General features: G+C 38.1%; 1 long non-coding RNA gene across 1 annotated transcript; it reads right to left on the bottom strand.

The window, feature by feature from the left end:
* Positions 1–10,733: 10,733 nt before the first annotated feature.
* Positions 10,734–13,010, bottom strand: LOC122589248. Its single transcript, XR_006322240.1, has 3 exons — positions 12,727–13,010; positions 11,695–12,647; positions 10,734–11,619 (listed from the first exon to the last, which is right to left on the bottom strand). It is a non-coding gene; the product is annotated as an uncharacterized LOC122589248 (long non-coding RNA).
* Between the last annotated feature and the right edge of the window lie 603 nt (positions 13,011–13,613).

Here is a 13,613-nt window from a genome sequence, read left to right as displayed (position 1 = left end):
GAGAAGATTCACAGATGGTGCACCGCACCTCATACATGGGTGTGCCGCACTCAAGGAACCCAAGAGGAAGTGTTGTATAGGAGTGTGCCACACTCATTGTTCAAGTGGAGGAATATCAACAGGTGTGCCGCACCTGATACATAGGTGCGCCGCACCTGCTGGACAGGAAAATTATGACTTTTGCTAAGAGTATAAATACTTAGTCATACATTACCAAAACCCTAATCATTGATTCCAACAGTTTTTGACACACTTTGAAGGGGTTTTTCATCCGTTTAATGCCTTTGAAGATCAAGAATTCGATTGGAGATTTATTTCATTATCAATTACAATCCTTAATCATTCTTGAATCGATTTCAACATTCGGTACAATATATTTTCATATATTATTGTTTGTTTTTATCTTTTCATAACGAGAGGCTAAATCTCTCAGCACCCGCTTGGGTAGTAAACATGTCATAGGGTCGATTTAATATTACTTGCAATTGTTGAACGAGATTTCATGTTTAATCGAAGAACCGCATTTATTTGAGTTTAAATATTGTTTTTATCTTTTATATTGATTGATTGATAATTGTAATTAGAAGTTCAGAAGAAATCTATGTCATTGTCAATTGATTTATGAAACGGTTAATCGGTCTATAATTAACCCAAAATCGTTGGAGTTCGGAAGAAACTAGAGATAAGAATTTTAAACAATTAAATTCATTTTGAGTGTGTAAACATCTATGATAGAGGAATCTGATTAGGTGAATAAGCAGTTCGGAAGAAAGCTTTTAAAGAATAAATCATAAAATCAGCTTAGGTTCTTAATGCTTAATTGTTTTGAGTAGAAATTATACGCGGAAGCGATAAATATATTTCAAGCAATTAAAGTTTCAAGTGTAACGAAAGTTCATCTTGTCTACCTTTTAAGTCGTTCAACAAAGCAAGTAATGTTTAGACCCGATGATTGGCATGTAAGCTGATCCAAGTAGGTGCCCTTTTATCATTACCAGAACTCGCCTCCTGCTTACCTCGACTTTGGTTGGACCCACGACCTCCTCGTCCTCGAGCTCCTAGTTTTCCACGGCCTCGATTACTCGAAGTTGAACCTTTTTGATAAGTTGTCTCATTTTTATCATACAACAAATCACCTCAGTTTTCAGATACCACCTCATCTCCTTTTAGTCTCTCTTCATAGGCTTTTAGGCGACCCACGATATTCTCATACCCGGTGGTTTTCAAGTCCAATATTTGTTCCAGCGATGCAACAATCTGGATATACTTTCCTCTCGGGAGACTATTAAGAAACTTCTTGACTAATATGGATTCAGCATTGGTTTCACCCATCGAGGCTGACTTGGATGACAAGCAAGATAGCTTTCCCACAAATTCGTCAATCGAATCACTTTCTTTCATCTTCAAATTTTTAAATTCGGTTGATAGGGTTTGGAGACGGGCTTCTCTAACTCTATCAGCACCTTAATTGAGTGTCGTGATTGCATCCCATATAGCTTTTAGAATAGAAAGTTCTCCCACCTGCAAAATCAAGTTCTCCGGTATCGCATGAAAAAATTAGGCAATCGCCAGGTTGTTCTTCTCGTCATCGGTACTTTGTGTACTTTCAGAATTACTTTCATTCGTATAGGCCTCATATTGTAATTTGTTGTTGACAACATTGGACATTGAATAGCTTGGGAAACGTCTTTTCCCTTTGCTGGTGGTGGTGGAGCTTCGTTTTTAGCTTTTCCCTTCGATGGTGATGGTGGGGCTTCGTCTCCTGCCATCGGTTAAACAGGAACCCGCCTTTGTTTGCTGCTGTGGTGGCTGGTTCTTTTGACAAAACAGATCGCGTCTTCGATAGTGTTTGTCGGCAATACAGGCCTCCTTTGATTTGCTCTGATACCAATTCAAGAGATGAATCAATAACAATAAAACACAATCAACTCAATATTGGAAAAGCTCACTTTTATTATAATCAAGAAACAAGCTCAAAACTTAATTACAATAATCCCTCATAATCATAAACCCCAGACAAGACTTTTGTTATATTGGAAAGTAGCTAACGTAACCACCAAGTAATAAAACCCTAATAACCCCTTTAGCCCATAAACCTGCACGTTTAATGACTACACAGGCCGAGCCAAGCCCTGCACGACTTAGGCCCTTAAATGTCGGGAATTAACCAACAGCTCACCCCCACCAGAAATCTACCAGAAATCTCATCTGGTCATTACAGACCACCGTTGAAAGGCCCCACATAGGCACACATCATCCCACCTCCACCATCTCTCACAACTAATTTTGCTTTGTGAATAAACAAAAAATTTATTCATACCGCCTTCGCCGGAAATAAGCCACCCTTTTAATCTGCTACAAACTGCTCACCATAGCCACCAACTCCCTAACAATAATAGTTGTTCACATGAAATCAACATCGGCATCGAGTTTTTATTATCATTCATTTGTTATCTTAAATCTAAAAAATCATGAAGTAGGAAAATTGAAATCCTAATAAAACTAATGTGAGATTTTTTTTAATGGCATGGTTGGATCAGTGCTAAACACCCTTGCCTCTGGAGACAGAGGTCATGGGTTCGATTCTCATCCCATGCAATGGTTGGAGGGTCTTTTCTACCATTTAGGTAGAAACTGGAAGCAGCCTCTCTACTTAGGTAGAGGTAAGGTCTGCCTACATCTTAACGTCCCCCATACACCGTCGAGGTATTGGGGCTCAAAACCCGTGGAAGGCGGCACTGAGCAGTTACTTACTTACTTACTTACTTACTAGATCCGAGAGATATTAGAAAGAAAAGAACAAAAAAGATGTGTTGAGGCTTAAAGGTAATGGTGGCGTGAAATCGTGATTTTGTGATCTAAAGAAAAAAGGAACAAACAACCATCTAGGAAGAAAGAAAATATTTCTAATTAAATGTTATGGCTGGTGGAATAAACTCGGATACAATCGGCTTATTGGAGTCTACATAAGCAAAAGCAAGTCAGAGTCCCACAAAAGATGTTTTAGCCGTTTTCCTTCCCTCAAATAGCAATTTTTTTTGTTGGAACCTCACAAAAACAAAAGTGTCAAAGTTAGAGTACTTTCTAAGCAATTAACCATTTATTTAAACATCTAAAGATCATACAAGCTCATTATCTAAAAAAACCCACATCCTTTTTATATCCATTTAGTAAGGGTACCCGGCAGTTACGGATCCAAAGAATTTTAGAGAACCGGGGCTAAAAGAATTTTTATTTTAATAAAAACACAACCGTAAAAAAACAAAAAAAAAAAGATAAAAGACATCATAACTATGAATTTACCAATTAAAATTAACGATAACAAATTCACAATTGAATAATTATACAATCTCCAAAAGAATTAAGCTATTGTTGTTACCGTTGGTTTATAATCAAATTTAACATCATAACATACATAGTTTATAATCAAAGTAAAACTTAAAAGCAGTTAAAAATCAATTGTGTAAGAAACAACGTTATATGGCCTTTAAAAATCAAAACTCAAAATTCCAAGGCTACTTTTTGTTTCATCAACAATATTACTAGATTTACTACATGACTAACTTCCACGAAATTTAATAACGGGCTTGGTCAAAGTTTATAAGGTACCAATGCATGGGCTAGCTCGATCCCTAACCTGCTAACATGGTGCATCCATCCACCAATGCTAGGTGTGCCATGGTTAGGGAATAGGCACCGATCAGTGCTTATGGAGAATACCTCCCCGCCCTATAGGCACCAGTTGGGCAATGAGAAAAATGGAGAGGGTCGTCCTCAAGTCTTCCCACCCCCAAAACCCTACCAAAAGGACCAACCTGTCTTCTTTTTATAATATCCTAGGTATATATGTAGATTATTCCACACCCAAAATGAGAAGGTGTTCTTCGTAGACTTTCATGTTTTTAATTTATTTATGGGTGCTACTACTTACACACCGGCAACTGTTCATTTACACACCGGTCATACGACCCGTTTTATGTAGCACTTCCCGTTTTGGTGATGAAAACGTCCTGTATGGAGTAAAACGGGGGAAAAAACGGTGTGTAAATAACTCTGCACTGTTGCACTGACATGTCAGAGAATGACACGTCATAATCAACAAAATGGTGTATATTTGTTTTAAAACGGGGAGTTTTATATAAAAACAAAAGATAAGTAATTTTTTATATATAAATGAGTCAAATACATAAAGTTCCCCTGTCTTTTCAAGGAATTATCACTTACCACCCCTCTTTGTTAAGATTTTGTATTATCCATCCTTGCTATACTAAAAGTGTAACACAACCGTCACCCCTTTTAACTCCGTTTAATTCTCCATCAATAGGTGTCTTGTATTATCCATATGCTGTAAAACGGGGTATTTTAATTAATTTAAAACCTTATTATAATTTTGCATAACGGTGAAATTTAGTTTCCCCCCTCTAATCTTCTTAATAATGTACGAAATCGTTGATATGAACGTGTAGATCATACAAAGCTTATTATAAGTTTCTTTTAAAAATTTTAATAATTGTAAAATACTTGATATGTTAACACAAAAATCTCTTTGTATTAGCTGATACGTTTATTATATAAGTTTATTATAAGTTTTTTTAAAAAATTTTAATAATTTTAAAGTACTTGATATGTTAACATAAAAAACTCTTTCTAATCTCACGGTATAAGGTATTCACCTCCTGATAATCCTCTGTATTAACTGATACGTTTGACATTATATATGTATACCATAAATGAATTTTGTCGCATTTCACATGTTCACCTATGGGAAATAACTTGTTAACACAATTATTTTCCAAACACAAAAACACAACCATAAATAATAAACCAAACACAGATTAGACGGGCCATTAAAACACAAAATACTACATAATAGACACATCATTATAGTTCCTAGCCATTAAAACATAAAATACTACATAATAGACACATCGTCATAGTTCCTAAAAAGTACGCATAACACATCATAATATATCACAATGATAGTCCTAAAAAGTACGCATAACATCAAATAAATCGCAGTCCATCACCAAGGCTATGTGGTGGGGTAGTAAAATCAGGAATCAGTGGAACAGTAGGCTCAAAACCCGCAGGTGAAGCAACGGGCTCAAAACTTGGTCTAGCATAGGGAGTCGGTGGATCACTAAGAGTGGGACTACTCATACAAGTAGAAGACTGAGGTGGAACAATATGACCAGGACTCGGAGGTGGAGCAGTAGCAGGTGGAGCATAATAAGCAAGATAGAAAATAAATGGAGTACTAGGAGTAGGAGTAAAACCCAATGGTCGAGGAGTAAAACCCGATGGTGGAGCAACAGAAGCAGGCATATCTGGGGGAGGAGTGGGACCAGCAGCATGTGATGGAGTAGTAGTAGCATGAGGACTCGGAGATAGTGTCATCGGGTATGGACCATCTGGCACCGGGGTCAGCAAACGACACAGCCAATGTATACGATCATGCGTCGTGGTCATCATCCGCTCCAGTCTAGCCACAACGTGCTCCACACTCCTGAGTCGAGATGCTACATGTTGAAGCTCACGTGTGGTGTTGCCAGGGAGCTGGGCAACTTGATAGTAGCATCGCAGGCGATATGGTGGGGGGGGGGGTTCCACCTGATGGTTGGCATCCCTATCGTGCTGAAGTCTCACAGGCACCTGCTCAATCCGTACTCCTGGAAATGGTTGTGGCATGATCAACGGCTCCGGTCCCTGCCATGGTTGTGATCACCACCCTTCCTGCAGTAAGTTTATACATTCATATTTTAAATAATAGAACTTCACATTTCATAATGAAAGAAAATTGCTAAAATGGATAAACTATTACCTGCGATAAAATCCATGCAAATATTGTGCCAGAATGTGGGGCAGGTGGCAGGGGACCCTCATCAATAGACAGTACATGAGAAGCAAATCAGTGTACGAAACCCACTCACCACCCTCACTACGTGCGTTGATGGACCTTGAATTTAGACGGTGAATGTATCGGTACAAAGGATCCCTGTTTATAATGAGATGGTTTAATATAACCATAAATACAATATGTCACGTACGGGAAATATTAATCTACATACTTGCAAAATCATGCATGCATGCATGCAGCTTTAAGAAAAAAATTTTGAAACAGTGATTTGGGGAGGGTGTTTTGTCAAACAAGTTTTCGAAAAAAAAAATTATACAATAGGGTAAACCGGCTTTTCAAAAGCCGGGTTTAAAAAAGTCACCTCGAAACCGGCCTTTCAAAAGCCGGGTTCAGAAAAGGCATCTCAAAGCCCGCTTATTAAAAGTCGGGTTTAGTAAAAGTATCAGGTGAATAGTGCTCCTGCAGGTGATCTACAGGTGATGTGACTACATGGTAACAGTTGATGTGACAAGACGGGCGAACAAGGCTTTTCAAAAGCCGGGTTCGCATGAAGACAAAACCACATGCATGCATTTTTCACTTAACCAGCTTAAATATACACATAGAGGATCAATCGTATTAAAGCACGCAAAGCAAAACAGCAAAATTCAAAACAATTTTATCATCAAAAAAAGCAGTATTTACATAATAAAAAATGGCATCCGTTAACGTCAGCTGTGTTCCTAGAAACCCAGACTTGTTGTGGTTACAAGCTCCAGATGAGCATCTCTCATACAACGTCTCCCACGACCGTAATGTGACAGTGCCACGTTGCAGAAAAAGTGATGGCGGGCTGGCTGAAGTGATGTAGGCAGGTGTGCCCGAGGCAGTTCTTGTCCATGTCAGGAGTGCTGGGTTTTTCCAACTCTTCCTGGCGGGTATTTGCCAACTTGATCATTCTTTGATCAACGCGTTGGTGGAGAGGTGGCGTCCGAAAACCAACACGTTTCACCTTCCTGTTGGTGAAGCCACTATCACCTTGCAAGATGTGCAGGTGATATGGGGTTTACCCATACAGGGACCAGCGGTGACTGGTGTATGGGTTACAGAAACCCAAGATGAAAATTATTGGAACAATCTGTGTCAGGAATATCTGGGTTTTATTACTTCAGAAGATCGTGATAGCGTGAGCAAGGGGCGGATCAATTTTAACACCTTGGCTTTGTCCATTAATTTTAGCAATTTGGACGAGGAAAATGAGCAGGAGTGCATATGCATGGCTAGAAGGATTATTCTAGCTCTGATTGGTTCGGAGCTTTTTCTTGACGCTAACACAAAAGATGTTAGTTTGAACTTATTGAGGAACTTGGTCGACCTGAGCAAAGAAGGTCGAAAGAGTTGGGGTTCAGCAACCCTTTGTTGTTTGTATAGAAACCTGTCTAAGGCAACCAAGACTGATAGAATGGGCATTTATGGGCCTTTGTTGTTGCTACAGTATTGGGCGTGGGAAAGATTCCCACGCATTGCCCCACAAGTCACACCATTCAAAGAGGAAATAAACAGTCTGTATGCTTACCAGACTGTTTTAGCAAACAAGTGGTTGGGAGAACACTCAAATTTTCATACACCGGCACACTGTTTGAGTTCGTACCGGTCTTTTTTTAATGCGCTTAGCAATCACCAGGTAATAATTAATATACTTTGAAAGCTATAAAAATTAGTACATTATCTTTTAATGTTGTTTTATTAATGCAGTTCAAATGGACTCCGTATAAGGATTTCATGAACCTACTCCCCTCGAGCTGTAAGACTGGTCGAACCATATGGAAATATATGGGTCCCTTGGTCTTTTGGGATGAGGTGGAGGTTCATCTAGCAAATAGAGTTGCTAGACAGTTTGGGTTGATCCAAACTGTTCCAGAAGATTTTGGTTTGTTGGAACCAACTGTTCATAAGTCCCTTATCAAATTGCGAAAGGGGAGACGTAGTCTTGTCGATTGGGGTGAAAAACACGCTGACTATATTGAGCAGTGGAACAACAGGCAGCAGCGGATCCACCAGGGAGTCCCGGGGATCACCATTGCAGATGGCTATATGTAGTGGTATCTAGAGCGTACCGTCTTAACAATCGGTAAACCCGGTCAGGAACAGCATCCAGGACAATACCCTCCTTGGGGGGTTACCCAACAATTTTATGTAAGTATATTTTTTGTTCAATAAAAGTTACTATTAATTAATATTAAATTGTTACTAAAGTATAAATATGCGCAGCAAGAGGGTTTGGTGCAGGTAGACGAGCGAGCTCGTCTACATCAAGAAGCTAATCCGCAGATAAGTCATTTTTTTGCGGATTTTAGAACAATACCGAGAGAGACATTTCCTATGACTCAACAGGAAGAACGTATGAATTATGGATATCAAAGTTGGTCGTTTCCAGAGTCACGGCCATTTGAAATGCCCCCCTTCTAAAATTATCAAGGCGGTGGTCCTTCCAGTCTAGGTGCTGGTCCTTCTAATTGGGGTGGTGGTACTTCCAGTTCGGGTGCTAGTCCTTCTAATACCTAAACTGTGTTTAGGCCATCAGCAAATTCGGGGTTTCAAAGTTACCAACCGGGTAACTCACAAGCTGGACCCTCAAGTTCAGCAGCCTAACAAATGTTCCCGGGTAACTTGTTCACGGAACCCCCAAATCCCGGGTTATTATACCCCGAATTCAGCACAGTTTAATCTTTTTCGATATGCCTTCAAATTATTTTGCACCTGATTTTCAAGGAACTGGTTTACCGCCGCGAAACATCTCTCCTGTTCCGATGCAAGAGTTCTCTGCTTTCGCAAGTTCTTCCGAACTGCCAGTTACAAATCTGGGAAATGACGAGGATGATGAAGAAGAACAACAACAAATTGTGGAGCCGCGAAGAACTCGCCGAGTTCGTACCCAACCAGGATGTGGAACAGGGGGTCAAAGATAGATTGTATTATTTATTTGTTTTTATTGATAAGTATCTGTTTTTTATGTTTTTTAACTGATATTTTTAATTGATATTTCTTCGATTTTCTTCTTATGTTCGACCTTTCTTTTCTCCAAAACAAGCTTACAATCATTAATTTTGTAGTAAAGTAACTACCCGTCGTCTATATCCTCTTTACATTTCGCTTTCAATGCATGAAACAAACTTATAGTGATATACTTTTATAAATAAGTTATATAATATAGTTTTACAAATAAGCATAAGCCGAATTATATATATATATATATTAGTTTCGAAACCGGTTTTTGAAAAGCCGGTTTCAAAGTTTGTGCCTTAGACCACTGTAGCTTGTATGTTGCTCGTACTGTACACTGTTCAACCACTATAGCTTGTCTGTCGCTCGAACTGTTCACTGACAAAACTCTGAACCCGGCTTTTGAAAAGCCGGTTTCAAAGTGACTTTTTTGAAGCCGGTTTTTGGAAAGCCGAGGTAACTTTTTTGAACCCGGCTTTTGAAAAGCCGGTTTACCCTATTGTATAAAATTTTTTTTTCGAAAACTTGTTTGACAAAACACCCTCCCCAAATCACTGTTTCAAAAAAAATTTCGAGCTTTAAGTAGCAGTTTTATACATACGGGCAATATTAATATACATACGGGGAATATTCTTTTTACATTATAAGAATGACATTGTGCAGTTTGTGTGAAGAATATACTACTGCAGCTCCCTTTTACTTTCAACAAAAGAGTATTAATGGTTAACGGAGATGCATTCTAATAACAGATCTTCAGTACCAAATTACAAACAATGAATCAAAAGCAATCAAGATTAGAGCATAAGCAAAGGGTTGGCAACGTATTTTAGCAGTTTACTTTCAAAAGTACAAGTTGAACCAAAATAAATTTACTTCTTTGCAAAGCATACCAATCATAATAACATCCTGATTTAGTTACCAATTAATAAAAGCTAGCATTTTCCATTTCCCTCAACACACACATTTAAAAACTTTAAAAACTTGACAATTATTCCTCACACCATATCTATGTGAACATTCCTAGAAGCTAACTTGTTAACTTACAAAAGAGAAACCGACCACTCCCCACAATAAAAGTCAATACACATTAAATAAAGATGCAACCTTGCAAACTAATTAATCAATTAAAACATATTAAATCTCCAAACTATGTCATCTAAACATTGCAGGTCCCTGTCATTTAAAAATACTTACACCCTTTGTATTTGATATACACCAAATATCCCAAAAACCATACGATCCGTTTCACGAACACGTTTACTAAAAAATATAACACATTCTTGATACCTACCAGCAATCCCTCCCTATTTAAGTCTCCTGAAACTCCAAAATCTTAGATCTTTACCCCTCAAACAAAGTACATTATACACAAACAATACACACTCTTTAACAATACCCATACCACGTATCCAAATTGTTAGCATAATAAATGTGGAAAGATAGACTATAAGTCTGGGATGGATGAAGTATAACACAAACACAAAGCACTCGTCCCTTTAGTTAACCATTACTTTTAGTAAATAAAGATTCTTACATTGTAGTCCTACAAAATCTTTCTATATTAACATGTCTATCATTTACATTATAATCACATTAGTTATATGTTTCACACTACATTTTTCAATCACAATTCTATCATCAAAGACCATACTGAAGCAATAAAACTTCCCACTCCATGCCTAGTTCTAAGCCTGCTACTAAAATTACAACACTGGGTCCAGGTCATAAAATATTTCAAATAGAGATCTCCAATGGGTGGTAGTGTGATACAAGGCTAACTAAAGCTTCACAGTTTGGATTACTACTTCATAGACAAATGTCACTAAGGCAATAAGCACTTGAAATCACAATATATTTTAGAAGTAATTTGTCCAAACACAGTGAATAGTTTCAATAACGCAAAACTTAGATTCAATAAAATGCAGAAAACCAACATCACAAAATGACAGGAGCATCATCATATGATAAACAATAAAATATGTTGTCAATAATTCATCTATAATAAACCTCATTATTTATATGACTGAATATTATACATTCAACAAAGGGAAACTCCATATAGTTTTCCTTGTCTGCCTTTTCAAGTGGATTAGGCCAATATATGCTGGAACGCAACCTATCAAAGGTCCCTTGTTGTTCGTAATCAATACATGATTTCCACCAATTTGAACTCTGCTAGCGCATCTGTTGCCGAATAGAATAATGGTCGTACTTTGTGTACCCCAAACCCACGGCCACCGAAGCAAAACCACAAGGACCATTGTCGGGGACATCTGTTATTCGTGAAATGAACGGGTGAAAGATTGACGGTATATATTGTTCGAGCCGCATAACATCAATGACGTCCATGTCCGCCCCCATCGATGGAAATCCGGGAATGGTGTCTTGTACATGTACGTGCTGTTGAAGCACTACGCCTTAGAATGGGGGTGATTGTTGCTTGAGAGTTGGCTGAACCGTTGCGATAACTACTTTGACCTGCAACAATGTTGGTCTCATGAGATCCTGTATTAAACATGCCTGCCTTGCCTTCGTTAATGTTGGGCGCCCACGAGTGTCCACTTGTACTTTGGGAGCCTTGGTTGACTTCAATGGGAAAAGTGCTGACATGACCTTAGATACCATACTTTTTTTCCCTGTCGGTGAGGATTGGGACAATATTTCGTTGGTGACAACCCCCATCTGTCTGGCATAGTCATTCTCCTCATCTACAGTGAACGCGGGACTGATATCGAGCTTCCTCCAGAATATGTCAATTTCCTCCAGTGGTAATATGGTCCCTGTAAATTATAAATAACAGTTAGCCATCACAATTGATACAAACAAAATAACAAGTTTTGATATATAGCTGTTACCTGCACATGTTTCATTATTCTCTCTCAACTTATGTATTTTGTCGCACTCTTCTTCCATCAAGTCAAGAGCCTTGTGTGAGACATTTCTATACAAATTAGCAAACATCTCCCCGCCGGATGAGTTTTTTACAGCCTTGTGCGGAGCCAATTGTAATTGTCTCCACGTTCTTTCTGAATCAATGCATGCACAATAGAAACGGATCTACTTAGTGATGTGACGCCAATAACTTGCACGAGCGGATATTTATACTTGTTGGTATTGTAAGTGGCGTCAATCAACAACACATGCGGAAATGCGCGCCACATCTCGTATGACAAGGGATGAACGAAGAATATCATTTCAAGCTCCTCTGTTTCGGTGTCATTTTTAGTGTAATAAACGTAGTTCTTCGATCTCCAACACCTGAAAGTAAAATAAAGGCTTGTCAATAACAACGGTAAATGTGTAACTAAAATTACAATACCTGCATTGGGGTATCACCCATTTTATTCGTTTGGTTGATATTCATATTGAAGTTTTATACGTCTCTCAGAATGGTTATTGATTTCGGAAATAGTTTTCTAACGGAAGAAAATAGTTGTCGGCCCTGCAAACCTTGCCCTTGCAATGTCTTCATCGTGTCGGTCTGTTAGGGAGTCAACTTTCGTGCAAATGTTTGCGCCTCCATAAATTTAGGAGGGTCGTGGTTATGTTTTTCATCTTTGACATCCAATTTCCAAACATGTTGTTTTGTATTGTATGTGCCTACCAGTAGGAAAGGGCAATCCGTTTTTTGACTACCAGTACGTCTTTTTTTAGAGGTGCATTTGTGCTTCCCATATTGGGTGCACCGAATTTCCACCCTGACTACCCTTCCTGAACGGCTCGAAGAACGCCCTGTGACAAGAATGAACCCGTGCTCTAGTGCTTTTTCAGTAGCCCAACCCACTAGGTCCTCTCGAGAGTTGAAATCCTTATAAAAATAGTAGTCATTTGTTATAAAATGGTATACATCTATATAAAATGTATCAAAGTTAGATAAATTACAATACCTTGTCAGCTTCGTACGAAACCTGAGACCCGCGTAATGGATTTCTGTTATTAGAATCAGGGTACGTAGCTAGCATCCATAGGTGTGCCATCAGTTTTGTGGTAATGTTGATTATCCGGTGTAACATACATTTCCTCATACTCGGATTGTGCATTAAAAGATTGAAAACCCCCACGTATTTGATGCGGCGGTGTTTCTGGTACGCCAAACTCCTCGTATTTATCAAGGGGATCTTCATATGTTTGCTCGCCATTAGGTTCAGTTGACAGAAAAAAACGTAATAAGTTAGACTTGCCTTCATATATTAATTCTTACCGTATTAATTAATACAGGTAGTAAATATGTAAATATCCCCCATGTGGTACAATTTATCTGGACATCAGGAAAAATGCAGAGAATCTTCGCAAAAGGTAGTCTATGCAACAGGTAGTCTATGTCTTCATATATTACGAGTAATTCTTACTGTATTAATTAATGCAGGTTGTAAATATGTAAATATTTACCACCAATGATAAATCCTGTTAACCAAACGTAATAAGTTAGACTTGCCTTCACATATTAATTCTTACCGTATTAATTAATACAAGACTAACTAGTTCTAATACCCGTACAATGTACGGTAGCTATATAGATTGTATCATAAGAAAATTCGAATATGCCACATACATGATTCGTGAATATGAAATAAATTGTGATTAAAGTAAACCAATGATCAAACCTAAATTATAATAGATATAACATATGTTTAGTTAGAGTGTTGGATTTACGTTAAATTTTTAACAATCACCTCAAAATCGGAACTTATAAACGTGGTGGATGACGACAAATAATATAAGTAATAGGAGTTGAAGAATTGAGAAAGAAAAAAATAAACAATTTTATTAATGA

Source organism: Erigeron canadensis, chromosome 2 (genome assembly GCF_010389155.1).
Source record: "Erigeron canadensis isolate Cc75 chromosome 2, C_canadensis_v1, whole genome shotgun sequence".
Lineage (NCBI taxonomy): Eukaryota > Viridiplantae > Streptophyta > Magnoliopsida > Asterales > Asteraceae > Erigeron > Erigeron canadensis.
Note: the sequence above shows the minus strand (reverse complement) of the source record. Positions and strands in the feature narration are given on the sequence as shown.